Below are 6786 nucleotides of genomic sequence, written 5' to 3'. Positions count from 1 at the left end.
ATCTTTTAATTTTATTTTTTATCACAATATGAGGTTATTGGGTTGTTCTTGCGTTCTTGTAAATCACAGGGGTTCTCGTTTGAACCCTTCCCTATATATATATATATATATATATATATATATGGGAGCGTTCAAATAAAAACCACCCAATTTGTATAAACCGTGAAAACCACATTCATCCAATCATAATTTTTAATTTTGTTCATTTTTTTGTAATTATGAGAGGTTGATTAACCATTTTTATTTTGGAGAGTGTTAATCATGGATATTATCGTCTTCATTATTTTAATTTTAGAGAAATACATGAAACAATTTCATTAAAATTTCATTAAATATTATATGAAACAATTTCATAACCATATATGAAACAAATTCATCAAAAAAGTATTATATGAAACAATTTCACAAGATTAAACAATTTCATGAAAAAATTTCATAAGATTAAACAATGAAATGGACGTATAAGGGTGGTTTGTACGGTTTACACAAGTGAGGGCGGTTTTCATTTGAACGCTCCCCTATATATATATATATATATATATGGAATCTTATGTAACGGCTGTTCACCCAAGTCAACAAACTTACTATATATACAATAAGTCCAGTCACAGAGTAAAATCCCTAAGTCAGTATAAAGAGCTTTATATATGGTATAGACTCATCAACCCACATTTAAAGAGAGACTGGTTAGTGTGTAAGATCCTCCTCCTACCCCAAGACTAAAGTCATTCCCATTTTTCTCTTTTAATTTCTTAGGCTCAACCCATGGAAGCCACCGTTTGCTGGTGGACCTCAGCCTGCCGGAGCCGATACAAGACCGACTGCCACATGATCGTCAACGTGACTATAATCTGTCTTAATATAGGTTTGAAAACACCCATTTGGAGAATCTTGTGGAGGAAAATCAAGGAGAAAAAGAAGAAGAAGAAAGTGAATGGGGCTCCGAATTCGACACGGTTCGGTTACGATCCATTTGAGTATGCACAGAATTTTGATCAAGGATTAATGGTGGATGATTCCGATGATCTCTCAAGGTCGTTTTCGGCTCGTTTCGCTGTCCCGTCTGCGGTTTAATTTCATGACAAGCTAGGGATTGTCTGTTTGATTGAAGGATGTACTACTTAGATGTAATGTCAATGCTTTCAAGTCAATGGTCAATAACAATTGTTTTGTGTTTTTTTGTTCTTTTATCATTTTCCTGTCTTATTTCTTGGTATTGTTGATAATGTCTTTACATGAATGAGGTGGATTTAAAATGAAAATGTTAAATGGTAAAAATGGGATTAGGTCATTGGCAATAATGTCTGGGATTAGTCATTACAAACAAGTTCCGGACCCCAATATTACGAAACCATTAGTCAAAATAGTCAGCATCTGAAAATATTGACTTTCTTTGTCAGTAGGGGCCGGATTGATCTCTTCTACAAATGGGTATCACGCGACCCTCTGGTCCAAACGATCTAGTTCAATTGCAATGGTCATCGTGTTCATAAATCATGTGTTCTATGGACAGGTGAGTAACCTTGAACCTCTTAATGGGCTAAAGTCATTGGGAAATCTATGGCATTGTGTAATTGGAGTATATGACTATCACCCCAAGTATTTAAAAACGTGACACAATATCTAGAAGAATCTAGTAGACCGATAACGGAAATGCTATTCTGTAGGGGTTACTAGTGGGGAAAAATACGATGTTTACATTGAAACCTTAGTTAAGAGAAAATGCCGAGAACTGAGTTCTTACCCAAAAGAAAATTTCACAATTTTTGGATAGCTTAAAAGAATAGGATTGTTGAATCTATTGAATATGGCATCTTATGTTTAAAGAGAGCAAACCAGAAGAGTGAAAGACTAAAATAGATGGCAAATGGTATGTGTTCTATGTAGGGGTGGACCTGTGAAGGTCCCAGCGAGTCGATCGATCGATTTTTTTATGTACAATTTCTTTTGGAGTGTAAAAGGTGTCGAATAAATTTTGAGGGTCCTAGAAAATACAAGGGACATCAACCAAAAAACTGAAAAATCCCTCGAAATCAACCAAAAACCCGAAAAAGTGCTTCAAAATAGACTAGAAAAACTTAAAAATCCGTGAAACGGAGGAATTCTGTAAAGAACACCAGGCGACTACTTTGCAGGCCTTTGATCCACATTAAAGGTACACCAGCTTGGCGAAAATCATAGGTCTGCCACTGGTACTACTATTAAAAAAGGTATAAATCGCCATCTGGAACGCACCCCATCACACCGGTTCCATGGATCATGTGGGAGGAAAATCACATAATCCTAAAGGCAGGTGGATGGTGCCCAAACTCGAACTCATTAAGGTTTGGGGTTAGCTCAATTGGCAATAAGACTTGGGTCTTTGGGAATTTTCCGAAAAGGTCATCGGTTCAAGTCCTGCAAGGACACTGAGGATTTTCGTAGTTGTTCTCTAGGACCCCTGAGATTAGTCGAGGTGTAGGCATGCTAACCCGGACAACAACGGTTAACAAAAAGAAGACATGAGTTATGAACTCCCACCTCCTTACAGCTAGGACAATTCAATAGAGACTATGTATTCTATGGGTAAAGATCATTTCTAGACATGATAAGGATGGATTATCTGACCATTCAAATCTCCAATTGTTTGAAATTTTCTGGAGAAATTGGTTTTAGTTATGATCATGGATGTTGTTTGTTCTTTTTCCAAGATGTGTAATTGGTTCCTCTCTTAGACTGGTATAGTTTCCTTTTCATATAGAAAGGAAAGAAAAAGGTCAAAAGCAATATTCAGAATGAATAGGTAATTAGGTACTTAGTAGAAGGACCTTAGAATGGGTGCCACCCTGCAAAGACAAGAATGGTCCAAGAAACATTGCAGCTAAGCATGTGGCTCAAAGACGAAAACTGAGCAATTGCTACTTTCATGGTCTGCGCTGAATACTCTCTCAGATTGGTCCCATCTCATTCAATTCATACCCACTGACAAAAACTACCTAATTCAATAATCCCCCTATCTTTCACCAATCATCTGTTGACAATTATGTTTCGTGATTACAATTACTTGAATAATTCTAGGATCATGTATATATTATACTTTCTAAATATTATATTTTGGCCCTTTTATGCTTTAGATTTTACGAAATTAGTATGGGATAATCTGAGAAGTCTCTTTTGTTCTTACGGCAGAAAACTCGAGTCTATCACACCCTGTATAATGTTTTATATACTTGTAAGAGAGATTGAGGGTTACTGGGTAGTTGGACAATTAGTAACCAACTGCTTGTGGATAAAGCTGAAACAGATCGGAGGCTGGCTCAGAAGCTCTACCAGAACCCTTCTCAATCAGAAGCTTTCTGATGCAGATTCGGAGCTTATGATTCCATACTTATGAATAAAGTTGTTTGTATGGATTAATATGTATGTATAGATTAGGAAGGTTTTTGTTTAGAGTGTTTTTTCGTAGACAGAAGGAACATATCTTTTAATTGTGAGGGATGGGTTTGGAAAAATCTCGACTTTCTACGTAAAGCTCCACCTAGAAGATTATTGAATCAGTCATTTTTTATATCATTAAGCCACTACCAAACAATCATATGTAGGTGATTGAATAAGTTGTGTGAGTCCGATTAAACTCATTAAGCTGCTAACAAACAGGCCTTAAGTTTCTAACCTTTTTTGAATTTCAAAAACTTCAAATTCCTAATTAATCACTTTCATAAGACCTTGTTTTTATAACAAATTAACAATCTAAGGTGATAAGGGTGTGTTTGGTGCGCTGGACAAGGTGGGACAGGACAGGACATAATACATTTGTCCTACGTTTGGTGTGGCTTAATGTGGAACTAAGTAGAACTAAGTAGGACAAGGGTGGGACACGGTTGTTCACCCTTACCCCCCTAGAACTAAGTGGAACACAAACTTTTTTACCACACTACCCATTCCCCGTAGCCTCCATCGCTTCCTTTCTTCCCCACATCCTTTTCCCCTAGCCTCCATCGCTTCTTCACATCAATCGGCGACGATTTCTATTCAATCGGCGACTACTAAATCGGCCTTTTTCCCGTAGCCTCCATCGCTTCTTCACATCAATCGGCGACGACTTCACATCAATCGGCGACGACTTCACATCAATCGGCGACGACTTCTCATCAATCGGCAACTACTAAATCGGCGACTTCTACCTAAATCGGCGAGTTCTCCTCTCTCCATACTCAGGTACACGATTGCTTCATCTCGATTTTTTTTGCTTGAACCGATTTCTTGTTTGCTTGAACCCTAAATCGCATTTTCTTAGTTTGAGGAACTCAAACACCCTCTGTAAATCAGCTTTTTTAGCTGAATTGTTTAACTGAATTGTTTAACTGAATTGTTTGTTGATTGATGTAAATCAGCTTTTTTAGCTGTCATGGAATATGAATTTTGCTCTAGTTTGTTTATGAATTTTGTTCTACTTTGTATTTGAAACTTTTCTTTACTTCGTTCGGCTTTGCTCTAGTTTGTTTATTGTTTGTTGATTGATGTAAATCAACTTTTTTTTTTATCTAGAATAGATGCCTTTTCTTACTGTTTTATGTAGAATAGATGCATATTGATGAATATAGTTGGAACATTTTATAGTGACTACATCTCATTTTTTTTTATGTAGAATGGATCGGAACCATCTAATTGTGTTTAGGTCTTTTGGTAAACATTTCAATTTTTGTTGCTGAATATGATGTTTAAATCTTTTGATTTATGAATGTGAGTTTTTAATTAAGATTTATTTTAGAATTTTTTTGGTATTTTTAAGGGCAAATTGCATGAAAAAGTAACGTATTTTAACTTGATTCCTATTTTGGGTAACGTACTTTCAAAACTTTCATTTTGGTACCTAAGATGTAAAGTTGTAAACGTTTAAGTACCCGGGTAACCCGGAAAGACTAATTTTAGACTAAAAAAAAGACTAATTTTAGATTTTAAAAAATCCACATCACTGATCACGTCAGCAAATAATACCGAGTTTGATACCACATCACTCGCCATATCAGCATGATAATCGGTTAATATTTCAACCAGTTACCCGGGTACTTAAATGTTTAAAACTTTACATCTTAGGTACCAAAATGAAAGTTTTGAAAGTACGTTACCTAAAATAGGAATCAAGTTAAAGTATGTTACTTTTTCGTGCAATTTGCCCTATTTTTAAATAGTATTTGTAAACATTTATATCTATTATTTAGTGAAAAAAACACTAAACAGCTCACCGGATGTAAATTGGTCATTTTAACCAATTCTATCATGTCCTATCATGTCTTACCAAACGATGAACAGCTGTCATGTTCTGTCATGTCATGTCCTGTCTGCGCACCAAACGCATCTTAAAGGAACATTTTTTACTTCTAACTCGTTATTTTTGCCCTATCACCTAGTCTATCCCTAATAAATCATAATTACAATAAAATATTTGATGAAACTAAAATCACCAACATCATCAATGTATAAGTATATAACAGGTTGAATCTTACCTTGTCCAAGTGGTTGATGCATGTCTCACGAGCGGTCAGCCACTCACCTAGATACACCAACTGCATTAATGATTCATTATACAAAACGGTGAGCACAGTCTAAGGCAATAAATTTTCTCAACAAAATTTATGAAATTCAGTGCCGATTCAGTCGACTGTCACAAAATGGCGCATGTTCATTGATTAATAACAATGATTTTGTTCATTCAGATTTGCTACCTCGATGCCCATATAGCCTAATTAAGCTCATTGGTGAAGTGCGTTCATCAAATCAGATGCAAATTAAACAAAAAACCGATGATAGGAGATGTGTAGCGCTGCGAATTCAACCCCATTAATGTTTCATCCTCTTATTCAAATGCATTTTCTCTAACAATTGGCAATAAAATATGACATTCAGTGTCAATCCGATCCAATATCACAAAATGGCGACTGTTGTTCAATAACAATGGTTTGTTCATACGGATTTGCTAACTCGTTGTCCATAAAACCTAATTAAGCTCATTGGTGAAGAGCGATCATCAAATAATCAAATCAGATGCAAATTAAACGAAAAACCGATGATAGGAGATGTGTAGCGTTGCAAATTCAGCCCCATTAATGATTCATCCTCAGATGCAAATGTAAATGCATTTTATCTAAAACTTGGCAACAAAATTTATGAGATTCGGTATCGATTCGATCCAATATCATAAAATCGCGACTGTTTGTTCTAAAACAATGATTTCTTCATACAGATTTGCTACCTGGATGTCCATAAAACCTAATCAAGCTCATTGGTGAAGTGCGTTCATCAAATAATCAAATCCGATGCAAATTAAAAGAAAAACCGATTATAGGAGATGTGTAGCGTTGCAAATTCAACCGCATTAATGATTCATCCACAGAAGCAAATGGTGAGTAAATTAAGTCGGTAAAATTTCTCTACATTAGCAACAAAATTGATGAGATTCAGTGTCGATTCGATCCAATGTCACAAAAATGGTGATTGATTCTCCAATAACAATGATTTCTTCATACAGATTTGCCATCTGAATGTCGATAAACCTAATCAAATGAGCTACAAAATTAACAAAAAGAAGAAGATAAACAGGAGATGTATACCGTTGTTCTTGGCGATGAGGGAATGATTTGTGTGTAGAAGATGAGAGTGAGAAGCTGAAGATGAATATGATGAATTGAAAGTTAAATGTTGAAAATTATGATCACAATTTGATGATCGACTGGCGCCATTGTAAATTTTTTGGATGACTTTGAATCAAATTACCGAAAAGCTTTTGTAATTGAAAAAAAATTCGTC

This window comes from Cynara cardunculus (assembly GCF_001531365.2).
Source record: "Cynara cardunculus var. scolymus isolate 2C chromosome LG 4, CcrdV1, whole genome shotgun sequence".
NCBI lineage: Eukaryota > Viridiplantae > Streptophyta > Magnoliopsida > Asterales > Asteraceae > Cynara > Cynara cardunculus.
This window is presented reverse-complemented; position numbering follows the sequence as displayed.